We start from the raw sequence: 15597 nt of genomic DNA, 5'->3' as shown, positions 1-15597 counted from the left end.
GAATTACTAAAGTTAAACAAGGAACATCGAACCTTGAAAAATTATTGCAGAGTGAGAACGATGAAACTCAAATCCCCTTAGAAAGATAAGGAAAATGTGGCCCTGCTCTCGCAAAGTATATCCAACAGAGCACAAAGTATATTCAACAGAGCAGGATCGTAGCATGATCTTATGTGGACTAAACAATCGGTGCACAATTCAAAGTCAAGCACAAGCAATGAGTTGCATATGGGCGGCCATTGACCTTCTCACAACTCCACTGCTGGTTCTATCCTTCAGTAAATACCATGTGCTTGCTTTAATAACCAATTTTCAGAACTTGAATTCAGATTGATCTTGATGCACACTGGTAATTCATTCCTAATGGGTGATATTCAGATGGGTGGTATTCCAGAAAGCCACAACAGAGTACAAGAGGGTATGTCTGTTAAATCTTTCCAATTAATTTTTTATTTGATTGAACTGTCTATCTGCAAGCAGTTGTCATATAATTTGACTGACCTTGAGATATTGAAACTTAAGGCCTTGGTTTGGTCAGGGATGTAGTGCCAAGAAGAGGCCCAAATAGAAAGATGTTTGCAGGAAAAAAGATGACCCATTGGGTGCTTGTAATATTCATCATTTCGTCAATGATTAGGTCGAGCTACTGATATGCTTCTTAACAGGTATTACTTTGATGATGGTGGTAACAGTAGATGGATATCAACTCTCGTGCAATCGACATGATGTCCTATTCTTTTCATACCTTTGGTACTTTATTAAGGAGGAGAAAGCCATGGAGGCAAGCAAAGCAGTGAGGAGATTTGAACCTGTGATTGATTCAGATCTGAGCTAGTTTTGTGTGTAACAGGTGGAGGTGGTACTGAGTACTTGTGAGGAGTATTGTACTATGTATTGTTACATGTTCGCAATCATTATAATATACAGATAGTGTGGGGTTTTAGGAAGGAGGAGAAAGCCATGGAGGCAGGCAAAGCAGTGGAGGAGATTTGAACCTGTGATTGATTCAGATCTGAGCTAGTTTTGTGTGTAATAGGTGGAGATAGTACTAAGTACTTGTGAGGAGTATTGTACTATGTATTGTTACATGTTCTCAATCATTAAATATACAGATAGTGTGGGGTTTTCAACTATATGCTTTCCTCGGGTTACATACTGTGTTAATGTGCGCATGCGATTGATGTTTCATTTTTTTTAATGCTGCAAGATTGATGATCAACGTAGAGGAGGTTATGTATTATGCATGCATTCCGAAATAGTTTATAATCGGGATAATTGAGAACATGTAACAATACATAGTACAATACTCCTCACAAGTACTCAGTACTATCTCCACCTGTTACACACAAAACTAGCTTAGATCTGAATCAGTCACAGGTTCAAATCTCCTCCACTGCTTTGCCTGCCTCCATGGCTTTCTCCTCCTTAATAAAGTACCAAAGGTATGGAAAGAATAGGACATCATGTTGATTGCACAAGAGTTGATATCCATCTACTGTTACCACCATCATCAAAGTAATACCTGTTAAGAAGCATATCAGTAGCTCGACCTACAATCATTGACGAAATGATGAATATTACAAGCACCCAATGGGTCATCCTTTTTCCTGCAAACATCTTTCTATTTGGGCCTCTTCCTGGCACTACATCCCTGACCAAACCAAGGCCAAACACTTATTCACAGAGATTATCCCGATTATACACTATTGCGGAATGCATACATAATACATAACCTCCTCTACGTTGATCATCAATCTTGCAGCATTAAAAACAATGAAACATCAATCGCATGCGCACATTAACACATTATGTAACCCGGGGAAAGAATACAGCTGAAAACCCCACACTATCTGTATATTATAATGATTGAGAACATGTAACAATACATAGTACAATACTCCTCACAAGTACTCAGTACTATCTCCACCTGTTACACACAAAACTAGCTCAGATCTGAATCAATCACAGGTTCAAATCTCCTCCACTGCTTTGCCTGCCTCCACTGTGCAATCCTGCATGAGAATAATGATGAATGGCTGAAGAAAACTCGTATTTCCTTGGCTGAACTGTAGGAATTTACAGGGTAAGTTCCTCAGAAAGAATACCAAAAGGACACCGCTCACAACCAGATCTCAAATCAATACACCAGTATTTTTGACGTGGTTAAAACCCTTAAAGTGCAAGGAGGGAAACAGTCCACGGCCTGTCCCAACGTGGGTACTACAGGCAATTTATTAATCAAAGAATGAAAATTTACATAAGCTTCTCTCATGCACGGATTACCCGAACAATGACCCTCCATGCGCTTTAAATAGAACTCATGGACCAATCGGGTGTCAAGCCACGGATCAAGTGTCGGTAATACCGAGGTGAGAGTGAACCGTCGGATCACTACATATCGTGACCGTCGGATTGTAAGTTACAAAATGTACAATGGTAAAGAAACACACTTTACCTAACTCTAACCTAACTCTATACTAGACCAAGTTGAACTTAACTATATCCTATGTGTCGGAATATCCTAACATCCCCCCTTAAGAACAACTTGGGATAGGATTGAAGGATTTACAAATATGACACAATAGGAGAAGGAAGGAGGCACTAGAGCCTATCCCCCCTTAGTGACAACTTCCTGAACTCCAAGCATATATCGAAGTTTAGTGAACTTCGCCTCTGTGAGAGCCTTTGTGAAGATGTCTGCAACCTGATCATCTGTTGGACAATATTGCACTTCAAGAACATGGTCATGAATGAGCTTTCTGATGAAGTGCATGTGTAGTTCAATGTGTTTGCTGCGCTGATGCTGGACTGGATCTTTGCATAGCTGAATGGCACTTTGATTATCACACCAAAGTGTGGTTGGATGCTGCTGCTCAAAGCCAAACTCTGATAGGATCTGACGAAGCCACAAGGCTTCCTTACTAGCTTCCACGGCACCACGATACTCTGCTTCTGCTGACGAAAGAGAAATGGCAGCCTGTTTCTTACAAGCCCATGTAATAGGTCCTGAACCAAGAGTGAAGACATAACCGGCAGTAGACTTCCGATCATCAGGGTCACCAGCCCAATCAGAATCAGTGAAACCAACTAACAGAGGAGCTGCTTTGGCACTGTAATGAATCCCAAACTGTATTGTACCTCGAACATAACGAAGTATTCTTTTAGCTGCTTTCCAATGACTTTCACGGGGGTTTTGCATAAAACGAGCAACAAGGCCAACAGCAAAGGAAAGATCAGGACGAGTATGGGTTAAATACAAGAGTTTTCCGACAAGTTGACGGTATAAGGTAGCATCAACTTCAGGAGAAGTACAAGAGACTGAAAGTTTGACTCCAGACTGAAAGGGAGAAGGGGCTGGCTTACAGTCTTCCATGTGAAAATGACGAAGAATATCACAAGCATACTTGGACTGGGAAAGGAAAATACCCTCTTGGGATTGCAAGACTTGAAGACCGAGAAAATAGTGTAAGTGTCCTAAGTCTGTCATTTCAAATTTCTTTTTAAGGCTGGACTTCACATGGTTTATAAGGTTGGGATCACTACCAGTAAGAATAAGATCATCAACATAAAGAACAAGGATGATAAGAGAGTTGCCCACTTTCTTGGTGTAGACAGTATTGTCAGAATGACACCTAGAAAAGCCAGATTCTAAAAGAAAGCTATCCATTTTGGCATACCAAGCCCGAGGAGCTTGCTTGAGGCCATAAAGGGATTTCTTAAGTCGACAAACAAGGCTGGAGTCTGTTTGTATGAAGCCAATGGGTTGTTCCATATAGATTTCTTCCTGCAAGTCCCCATGCAAGAAGGCAGATTTAACATCCATCTAATGGACTTCCCATTTTAAAGAGGCAACAAGGGAAAGAACAAGGCGGATAGAGTTCATTTTGGCAACAGGGGAGAAGGTTTCAGTGTAGTCAATGCCTTCAACCTGTGAAAAGCCCTTAGCAACGAGACGAGCTTTATGTTTATCAACTTTCCCATCTGGTCCATACTTGGTTCTGTAAACCCATTTACATCTAACAAGTTTGCGTCCCTTTGGTAGAGGAACAAGATCCCATGTATCATTTGTCATCAATGAATGATATTATTCATTCATAGCTGCTTCCCAATGTGGATGGCCTGAAGCTTCTGCAAAAGTGTCAGGATCATGATTTACTGGAGCTTGAGCCAGTAAAGAAGAGGCTCTTTCAAACTGAGAACGTGTACGTCGCTGATCTGTAGGATCACCGGCAAGATCACCTGTTGCATCCCGAGTAGTACGGACCCATCTTGGAAGTTGACGATCCTGAGAAGGTGGGGGAGTATTATCATCCTCGCTTTCATCATCTGAAGAAGAAATGTTTTCAAAAGTAGAAGAGATAGGAAGAGGTGGCACATCCGCCGGACTAGGCTCGCAGGCCGATTTATTTTCATCAAATTTTACATCTCTTCTAATGATAACATTTTTGGACTTAAATGGAATAAGTCTATAACCTTTTACATCTTCAGAATATCCAACAAAAGTACATTTCTCACTCTTAGGTTCTAAAGCTTTATGCTTTTCATCTGGAATATGGGCCCATGCTTCACTTCCAAACACACGAAAGTGACTTACATCTGGTTTAATGGAACTCCAAGCTTCTTCTGGAGTGATATTCTCTAGAACCTTAGTAGGAGTGCGATTGATTATATAATTTGCACAATTAATTGCTTCGGCCCAAAAACTAAGACTGAGTCCTTTAGATTGCAGCATACAATTAGCCATTTCCTTTAAGGTGCGATTTTTCCTTTCAGCTACACCATTTTGTTGTGGAGTGTATGGAACAGTATGTTGCATTTGAATTCCATTTTTGGTGCAAAAGTTGATGAATGTGTTTTTAACATATTCTCCACCATTATCAGTTCTTAGCTTAAGAATTTGATGTCCAGATTGTTTTTCAACAAAGGCTTTGAAGGCCAAAAAAGTGTTAAATACTTCGCTCTTGAGTTTTAAGAAGTATACCCAAGTGCGTCTGGAGAAATCATCAATGAAAGTTAAGAAGTACTTGCAGCCAGAGAATGAAGCAACAGGAAGAGGACCACATAAATCACTATGCACAAGCTGTAAAGGGGTTGAGGCGTGCCAAGAGGCACGTTTGTCAAAACTGTCCCGATGATGTTTTCCGAGTACACATCCGGAACAAACACCATCTCTGCAAGATACCATAGGAAGACCTGTCACCATATTTTCTTTACATAGATGCTGAAGGGAGCGATAGTTTAAGTGACCAAATCGCTCATGCCAAAGTTTGCTCACTTCATCATTATGAGCAATAAATACTGAGGGAAGATTTGATGACCCAAAGTTGTGAAACTTATACAACCTTTTGGAATCATCAGCAAGACCAGTAGCTAGAATCTGTTTAGGATCTTTTAGATCCTTGATTACAACATCATGAGGTGAAAATTCAACAATTTTACCTTCACCTGAATGAGTTATCTGATAGACAGATAGAAGGTTGCAGGATAAGGTTGGAACACATAATACATCATTAAACTGACCATTGTCTAGATGAACAGTTCCAGTCCCTACAACATTAAGAGATCTATCATCACCAATATATATATTTTTGGTGTTACAATCATTTAAAGAAGAAAACATGGCTTGGTTTTTGGCCATGTGACAAGAGGCTCCAGAATCAATGAGCCACTCATGAGAATGAGAAGAAGAAGAAGATACATTTAATGCATAACCAGACTGAGATGATTGACAATGACATGCAGAAAGTGCCATTCTGGAAGTTGAAGTTGAAGTAGGCTCCACATGGATGTTATGTTTCTTCATTGCGGCTTCCAAGGCTTCCATCTTCTTAAAGCATTTAGATTCTAAGTGGCCATCTCGATTACAAAAGTTACAATGTCTATCAGTCTTCTTCCATTTGTTTTTATTGGTCTTATCATTTTGCTGAAATGATCTTTCATTTTGAGGCTGAGATGGTTTAGGACCATTCTTTTGAGGATATGACTTCTTAGGATTCTTTGAATTTGGTTGCTGCTGGGCGGCTAACGCTTTCGTGGAAGAGTTTCCAAGATTAAGAAGACCAAGGTGTAAGAGTTTTTCTTGTTCTCTTATTAAGGAATCACAAAAGGAGTCAAAGGAAGGGGTCTTGTATTCTTGTCCTTGACAAATGAAAGCTTCCCTTGTAGAATGGAAAGTGGAAACAAATACAGAGTAGGTTGGTCCCAACTTAGTAAGGATGGAATAAATAAGGTTACCATCTTCTTTCTTAACTTTAACACCTTCCAAGAGATATCTAAGGGTCTTGAATTTGGACAAGAAATCTTCAATGCAAGAAAAATTATTAGGATCCAAAGTAAGCAGCTCATTTTCAAGTTGATGGGCTCTAATTTCATTTTTAATCCCAAAAACTTTAGCAAGTTTTTCTAATGCTTCATGAGGAGTCTCAAGGTCTGCAATGTGGAATCTAAGATCAGGAGAAATAGACATCCCTATCAAACCACGTGCTTGATCTTGTCTATTTTCCCATTTTGCCGCCTTGTCTTCATCTTTCGGTTTCTTCTCTTGGTCTGTGGCTATTCTGAAGAGACCTTTACTTCTAAGTAAATCTTCCATGTAGGCTACCCATTGGAAGTAGTTAGTGCTGTCAAGAATGACTTGGCATGGACTTTCCATTTTTTTAAAAAAACTGAAGCTGAAGATGCTGAAAGTAAGTGTTCCAATGGATAGATCTCGAAAAAATAGGCGGTTTTAAAAAAAACGGCTCTGAAAAAGGCTTCCGGATGAAGAAGTTATGGCTTTTTGAAAAAAAAAATTGTTGACGTTGCCGGCAAAGTGCGCGAATGTGCGGGAATGAAAAAAAAATCCGCCCCCACAAAATGGAGACTTGAACCCAAGACCTCTACTCTCTTAAAATAGCTTTGAACCAATTGATCTATACAAAAAATTAGAGAGAGAGAGAGAGACAGAGAGAGAGAGAGAGAGAGAGAGGGGGGGGGGGCTTGGTTTGCGTGCTTGCCTTGAGAAAGCTCTTTTTCCCTACAAAACACAAAACACAAAACCCAACACGAATATGCAAAGAAAAACGAACCTTGCGGCTCGAAGTTAGCTTTAGCCAAAAAAACTAGAAATTTAAAAAAAATCTCAAAGTTAGCTTTAGCCAAAAAACTAAATATTTTTCTCAATGTTTCTGATTTTCCGAGATCACACTAAGGTGCAGGGAAAAGAGCATACGCATGAGACAAATCCTTCCTTTCTGTTTTTGATTTGCCCAGATCGCACAGAGTCGCAGGGCAAAGAGCATACGCAGAAATGAAAGGTATAGATCCGGTTAAAAAAAAAAGGCTAAATAAACTGAGACCGAAATAAGCAGAGAGAAAATAACAGTAAACTGCAAAAAACACTGTATACCTCCCGATCTGAAAAAATGACGCAGTTAGGGCTACCGGAAACCTTTTCGCGTGAAACGAAAGGGGTTCCTCACTGGAACAGATGCTCCGAACGCAACAGAGCAGTCCTCTCGGCCCGAAAGCAGTCAGAAACAGCAGATCTAGGAAACGACAGCCGCATGCAGTTCTACCGGCTTCAGATTTGGATCACCAACGGACGCGGCCCTCAAATAGCTCTGATACCATGTAGGAATTTACAGGGTAAGTTCCTCAGAAAGAATACCAAAAGGACACCGCTCACAACCAGATCTCAAATCAATACACCAGTATTTTTGACGTGGTTAAAACCCTCAAAGTGCAAGGAGGGAAACAGTCCACGGCCTGTCCCAACGTGGGTACTACAGGCAATTTATTAATCAAAGAATGAAAATTTACATAAGCTTCTCTCATGCACGGATTACCCGAACAATGACCCTCCATGCGCTTTAAATAGAACTCATGGACCAATCGGGTGTCAAGCCACGGATCAAGTGTCGGTAATACCGAGGTGAGAGTGAACCGTCGGATCACTACATATCGTGACCGTCGGATTGTAAGTTACAAAATGTACAACGGTAAAGAAACACACTTTACCTAACTCTAACCTAACTCTATACTAGACCAAGTTGAACTTAACTATATCCTATGTGTCGGAATATCCTAACATGAACCACGCAATCCTCATTGGCAATACTCAATCCATGCATGTGCAAAATGTCATGCACAACTATAGTCACAACCTCTAACACCTGTCTCCACTGAACTATCCATGCACTGAGTTAACTGATGTATTCTTTAGTTGCTTTGTGAGTTAATAATTAGTGAATTAATTGACAATTAATTCACATCACTCATCACTAGTGTATTCTGCAGTTAGACTAAATACAACTAGTTTAACCAAGTCAAACTGAACACAACTCCATCAACTCCTCAATCAACTCCACCAAACTCAATCACTTGAGTTCTAACTGAAGTCCACCATGCAATAGCTCAACTGACTCATAAGAAAAGCGTATTTCCTTTTGACAGCTGCATGTGCCACATCTGTAGCTCAAACTGAAGTGCTCCAAGAGGATAAGATAATGTTTATAGTCCAAATATTATTATGAGCTAATAATATTCGACTGTTCTATTTTTAGCCTGGCAGTCTAAAAATAGAAACCGCCCATATGTCTAAAAATAGAAGTCCATCTATTTTTACCAACATGACCAATCATCCACAAATAGCATCCTGCAACTCATAGACCATGATCCATATGTCTAAAAATAGACTTTGCGCCAAAAATAGCCTATGGGCCCACTTAGTGAAGGCGACTTCTTTCCACTAAGCTCCATCATCTTGTTTCATTCTCAAAACTCCCTCTCAACAAGATATGGATTATCAGAAACCCCTATCCTGCCTTGGTGGTACTCGAATTTGCTCCTGGTGAGCGCCTTCGTCAAGATATTAGCATCCTGATCCTCTGTTGGAATGTATGAAAGTAACATGATTCTCTGCTGCACACAATCTCTGATATGATGGTACCTGATGTCAATGTGCTTGGATCTATCATGAAATACTGGATTAGCCGAGAGTTTAATGCAACTCTGGTTATCACAATAAATCACAGTAAGCTCCAAGCATGAACCGAACAACCCGACCAGGATCTTCCTCATCCATATAGCCTCGCATGCAGCCAAACTTGCTACCATATACTCGGCCTCTACTGAACTGAGTGCCACGAATCTCTGCTTCCTGTTGTACCAAGAAACTGCTGTCGACCCGATACCGAAAATCCCTCCAGATGTGCTCTTTCTGTCCATTGGGCTCCCTGCCCAATCTACATTCATGAAGCCACATAGCTTCACCTCATCCTCCTGTCTGTACCACAATCCATATCCTAATGTGCCTCTGAGATAACGCAATACATGCTTGCATGCCTTCCAGAAGAGCTTGGTTGGCTTAACCATAGCTTGTGAAAGCTGGTTAACAGCATAGCATATATCGGGTTGTGTATTGACCAGATACATAAGCGACCCCACCAACTGTCGATAAACAGTGGCATCCACTACTTCTGCTGAAGTAGCATCCTCCTTCCTCCAACCTCCAAGAAGAGGAGTATCAACAAGCTTGCAACCATGCATGTTGAACTTCTCCAGTATCTCCCAAGCATACTTACCCTAAGAAACAAATAGTCCATCACTGCGCTGCCAAATTTCCAATCCCAGGAAATAATGAAGGAGGCCCAAGTCCTTCATCTCAAACTCCTTAGCAAGATCATCCTTGCATGAAAGTATCAATAGCTCATCACCTGTTAGAATCAAATCATCTACATAAAGTACAATGATAAGCAAGTTACCCTCCACCACAATCTGGTATAGGTTAGGATCCGCCTCACTCTTGGAGAATCCAAGTCTGGTGAAATAACTATCTATCCATGTGTACCAAGCACGTGGTGCTTGTTTCAACCCATACAGCGCTCTCTTGAGCCCACACACATGCGACTCGCTACTGAAGATCTTGAAACCTTTGGGCTGCTCTATGTACACTTCCTCCTTAATGACTCCATTGAGGAACACAGTCTTCACATCCATTTTATGAATGTGCCACCCCATCTGCACTAAGAGAGCAAGAATCGTCTGTATGTAAGAATACCTTGTGACAGGTGCAAAGGTCTCCTCATAATCGATCCCCTCTATCTGTGAGAAGCCTCGGGCAACAAATCTTGCCTTGTACTTCTCCACACTCTCGTCAGCTACCTGCTTCACTTTGTAGATCCATCTCGAACCCACCATTGATTTCCCTTCCGGTCTTGGGACAATCTCCCATGCACTGTTTCTGACAATCGAATCATACTCTTCCACCATGGCATATACCCATGCGGGATCCTCCACAGCTTCCTTGAAAGAGGATGGCTCCGTCACAACACATTTTCTCACAAGAGCCATGTATCCATTGTACCGATCAGGTGACTGTCTCTGCCTGCGTTGAGCTGTAGGTGGTACTACAACCTTCTCTGCATCTTGAGCCAGTCGCTCAGCTTCTGTAATGTGCTTTCGCCCTCTGATGGTTGGCGCTGCATGAGTGGTCTCTTCCACTCCATGAAATTCGTCCTGTGGCTAATCCACGTCCTCAAGCTCATCCTTAGGAACTAATAGCTCCTCATCTGCATGCAAGTGTGGCTCCCTCTCAAGCGAACACTTCATGGCTTTCTCCTCATGAAATTTTATATGCCATCGCACAACAGTCTTGCGACTGTCTGGCAAATACACACGATAGTTGTGGGGCGTATTAGTGTACCCCACAAATATCCCAACCTCTGCGGTTGGCTCCAGCTTCTTCCTGGCATCCTTCGTCACATGCACGTAAACGTTAGAACCAAAAATCCACAAATGAGAAATATCAGGCCTCTTACCAGAATAAGCCTCCTAGGGTGTACTCATGCCAAGTATCCTGTGAGGACAACGGTTCTGCACATATACTGCAGTATTGCATGCTTCCGCCCACAAGTGAAGGGGTAGGCCCTGATCATACAACATCACCCATGCAACACCCACGATCATTCTATTCTTCCGCTTAGCAACCCCGTTCTGCTCTGGGTTATGGGGAGCTATGAGCTCTCTTCGAATCCCTTCTGCGCTGTAGAAGTCCTTGAACTCGCCAGAGATGTATTCACCACCATTGTCTCTCTTAAGAGCCTTCACCTTCTTCCCCGACTCCTTCTTGACCAGTGCTTTGAACTCACAGAACTTTGAGTATGTCTCGCTCTTCTTCTGCATGAAGAAGATCCAGCACTTTCGAGAGAAATCATCAACAAAGATCACATAGTACCTGTGCTTTGCTGTCGAAGCTACTGAGAAAGGTCCACACACGTCTGTGTGAATTCTCTCAAGGATCGTCGTGGCACGACTATCCTTCTCGTGAAAGGTGGCTTTCACAAATTTTCCCAAAATACACCCCTTGCACTGATCTGACTGTGCAAGAGTGCCTTTAGGAAACCTAGTAGTTATCTGCTTCAGTATCTTCAAGGCTCCATGGAAGGTGGCCCAATCTCCTGTGCCACAGCTCGCCATCATCCCGGCTCACCAATCCTTCTGCCTTGCATGCCATTGCTACGCAGCCATCTACATGCAACTGATAAAGGTTCCTGACTCGAACCCCTATCTTCCGGGTTTCTCTAGTTGTCTTATTGCGCAGGAAAGCCTTTCCCTCGCTGAAAACAACATCATATCCCTTGTCTTCTAACATCGCCACAGAGATAAGATTCTTCTTCAATCCTGGAACATGCATCACTTCCTTCAATACGAAGGGTTTACCAGACTCCCTCTCAAATGAAATGGTACTAATACCGGTCGCACTGTATCTACCATCATCGCCCATCTCGATGTGCACTCCAAGATCTTTCTCCTCCAGATCAAAAAAAAATCTCGATCTCCTGTCATGTGAAAAGACGCACCACTGTCCAAGAACCATACCGATCCCATCACACTTGATACCAAGCATGCGATCAACAAAAAATCAAGCTCAAACTACGAGGCTAAGGCCTCTCCCGCTGTAGATCCAGCAGCTTGCTTATTTTTCTTCTTCTGTGGACAATTTGTGGCATAGTGTCCGTGCTAGTGACAGTGAAAGCACTTCACCTTGGACATGTCCTGCTTCTTTCCTTTCGCGCCGAAATGAGAAGCTTTCTTGTTCTTCCCCTTCTTTGCTTTGGCAGCCAAAGCGCAATTTTTTTCATCAGGTGCCTTTGATGAAGATCCGTCCCTGGTATTCCGCTTGATCTCCTCTTGCACAAGATCTGACCAAAGTCTCTCCCATCCTGGCAATTTCTCCCGACCATTGACAGAGTCTTGATAGGAATGCCAACTCTTCGAAAGACCAAGGAGAGCCAAGCTCACCAAGTCCTCATCATCGACAGTCACCCCCACACTTCCCAGCTCATCCCTGCACTGAGTGAACTTCGTGAGATACTTGGGCATACTGTCTCCTTTCTCACACTTAATGTTTTTGAGTTTATCCTTGAGCGCCAACTTCCTTTGATCGCTCTTTTTTTGGAATAGATCTGTCAACGCTTTCCACATCAAGTATGGAGAAGCCTTTCCATGTAGGCTGGACACAATGTGATCCTTCACGCCCTCCAACAGAATCCTTCGACACTTTGCTGTCTTCTTTTGCCAAGCATCAACTTGAGCAGTATCAGTAGGCTCTGGGACCTCAGCCTCGATGAACTCCTTCAACCCATTATCATCCAACACCGCCTCCATCTTGTCTTTCCATGCAATATAATTCGAGCTGCCCTCAAGAGCATACTCCAATCGCAATCCGTTGAAAGACATTGCAACTTTGACACCAAGAAAACACTGCTGCAAATTCGAATTCCACCAGCTCAAAACTCAACCGCTTTTGATCTAAAATTCGTGAGAACAAAGTATTTCTCATACAGAGATTGACTATATGGGCTTTTACCGAATATCTCACCTTCCAAAGGAAGGATGAATCCATAGGCTACCTGGCCCGATTACAGACTCTGCCTGAAGAAATAAAATGTAAACACTTTCTGAATAATAGATCTGATGATCAACAACTCTGATACCATGTAGAAATTTTGAATAATTAAACACTTATTCGCAGATATTATCCTGATTATAAACTATTGCGGAATGCATGCATAATACATAACCTCCTCTACGTTGATCATCAATCTTGCAGCATTAAAAACAATGAAACACCAATCACATGCGCACATTAACACATTATGTAACCCGGGGAAAGCATATAGCTAAAAACCCCACACTATCTGTATATTATAATGATTGAGAACATGTAACAATACATAGTACAATACTCCTCACAAGTACTTAGTACTATCTCCACCTGTTACACACAAAACTAGCTCAGATCTGAATCAATCACAGGTTCAAATCTCCTCCACTGCTTTGCCTACCTCCATGGCTTTCTCCTCCTTCCTAAAACCCCACACTATCTGTATATTATAATGATTGAGAACATGTAACAATACATAGTACAATACTCCTCATAAGTACTCAGTACTATCTCCACTTGTTACACACATCATGTCGATTGCACGAGAGTTGATATCCATCTACTGTTACCACCATCATCAAAGTAATACCTGTTAAGAAGCATATCAGTAGCTTGACCTACAATCATAGACGAAATGATGAATATTACAAGCACCCAATGGGTCATCCTTTTTCCTACAAACATCTTTCTATTTGGGCCTCTTCCTGGCACTACATCCCTAACCAAACCAAGGCCTTAAGTTTCAATATCTCAAGGTCAGTCAAACTAGCTCAGATCTAAATCAATCACAGGTTCAAATCTCCTCCGCTGCTTTGCCTGCCTCCTTGCGCAATACTGCATGAGAATAATGATGAATGGCTGAAGCAAACTTGTATTTCCTTGGCTGAACCACACATTCCTCATTGGCAATACTCAATCCATGCATGTCCAAAATGTCATGCACAACTATAGTCACAACTGATAGCAATCTCAACCTCTAACACCTGTCTCTACTGAACTGTCCATGCACTGAGTTAACTGATGTATTCTTTAGTTGCTTTATGAGTTAATAATTAGTGAATTAATTAACAATTAATTCACATCACTCATCACGAGTGTATTCTGCAGTTAGACTAAATACAACTAGTTTAACCAAGTCAAATTGAACACAACTCCATCAAATCCTCAATCAACTCCACCAAACTCAATCACTTGAATTCTAACTGAAGTCCACTATGCAATAGCTCAACTGACTCATAAGAAAAGCGTATTTCCTTCTGACAGCTGCATGTGCCACATCTGTAGCTCAAACTGAAGTGCTCCAAGAGGATAAGATAATGTTTATAGTCCAAATATTATTATGAGCTAATAATATTCGATTGTTCTATTTTTAGCTTGGCAGTCTAAAAATAGAAACCGCCCATATGTCTAAAAATAGAAGTCCATCTATTTTTACCAACATGACCAATCATCCACAAATAGCATCCTGCAACTCATAGACCATGATCCATATGTCTAAAAATAGACTTTGTGCCAAAAATAGCCCACGGGCCCACTTAGTGAAGGCGATTTCTTTCCACTAAGCTCCATCATCTTGTTGCATTCTCAACAGGTATTACTTTGATGATGGTGGTAACAGTAGATGGATATCAACTCTCATGCAATCGACATGATGTCCGATTCTTTTCATACCTTTGGTACTTTATTAAGGAAAACAAGCCTCTAAGATTACCCCGCTTACACCCAAATTTCTAATTTATGTTGGTTTGGGCTTGCTTGTAGCTGGAGACAATCTGCTTTACTCATGGGGTATCTCTTATATTCCTGTTTCGGCCTATTCTCTTCTTTGTTCAAGTCAAATGGCCCTCAATGATGTATTTGCATTCATACTGAATAGGCAAAAAATTACTCCATACATCCTAAATACTCTGGTTTTGTTGAATTTGGGTGCAATTCTGCTTGCGGTTCGTTCAGATGGCGACAGGCCTAAGGGAGTGAATACTACCACGTACATAGTAGGATACATTTGTACTATTTCAGCTTCTGCCATCTATGGGCTACTTCTTCCATTGATGCAGCTTGTATTCAATAGGGTTATAAAGAAGGAGACCTTTGCAGTGGTTCTAGAGATGTAATTTTTCACATCCATAGTTGCTAGTGTGGTATGCATAGTTGGATTGTTTGTTAGTGGGGAGTTTAGAGATATGAAAAAGGAGGCTGAGAATTTCACAACAGGGAAATTTTCCTACTATATGACATTTATATGGTCTACAATAGGATGGTAGGTTTCTTCGGTTGATGGAGTGAGTTTGATCTTTTTGGTTTCTTCCTTGTTCTCAAGTGTGATTAGCACTCTAGCCTTTCCTATTGTGCCCATATTATCAGCGGCTTTCTTCCATGACAGAATGGAAGCTCTGAAAAATATTTCAATGTTGTTAAGTACATGGGGATTTGTTTCCTATATATATGGTGGGTACTTGGATTCGAAGCCTTCTACAAGTGTGCTGACCAAGATATATGTTAGAGCTGAAAGCTCATCACATCCTTAATTATGTTCATAGACGTCTTTATATAGTAAAGAGAGAGTCAAATTAAGTTACTCTCCCTTTATAAATGGAGATTTGTGATCATTTTGTGTTATTAAAACGTTTTTTTAGCCATGTAGCTGACTTACAACCCTAAATTTGAAT

The 15597-nt window shown here is 41.3% G+C and overlaps 1 pseudogene; it reads left to right on the top strand.

Moving 5' to 3' along the window:
- Nucleotides 1-363: 363 nt before the first annotated feature.
- Nucleotides 364-15456, top strand: LOC149157812 (putative purine permease 11; annotated as a pseudogene).
- The last annotated feature ends 141 nt before the right edge of the window (nt 15457-15597 follow it).

The sequence above is a fragment of the Pinus tabuliformis genome, chromosome 5_2, assembly GCF_031772625.1.
Source record: "Pinus tabuliformis cultivar Carrire ecotype Pingquan chromosome 5_2, CPIR1, whole genome shotgun sequence".
NCBI classification, from domain to species: Eukaryota; Viridiplantae; Streptophyta; class Pinopsida; order Pinales; family Pinaceae; genus Pinus; species Pinus tabuliformis.
Note: the sequence above shows the minus strand (reverse complement) of the source record. Positions and strands in the feature narration are given on the sequence as shown.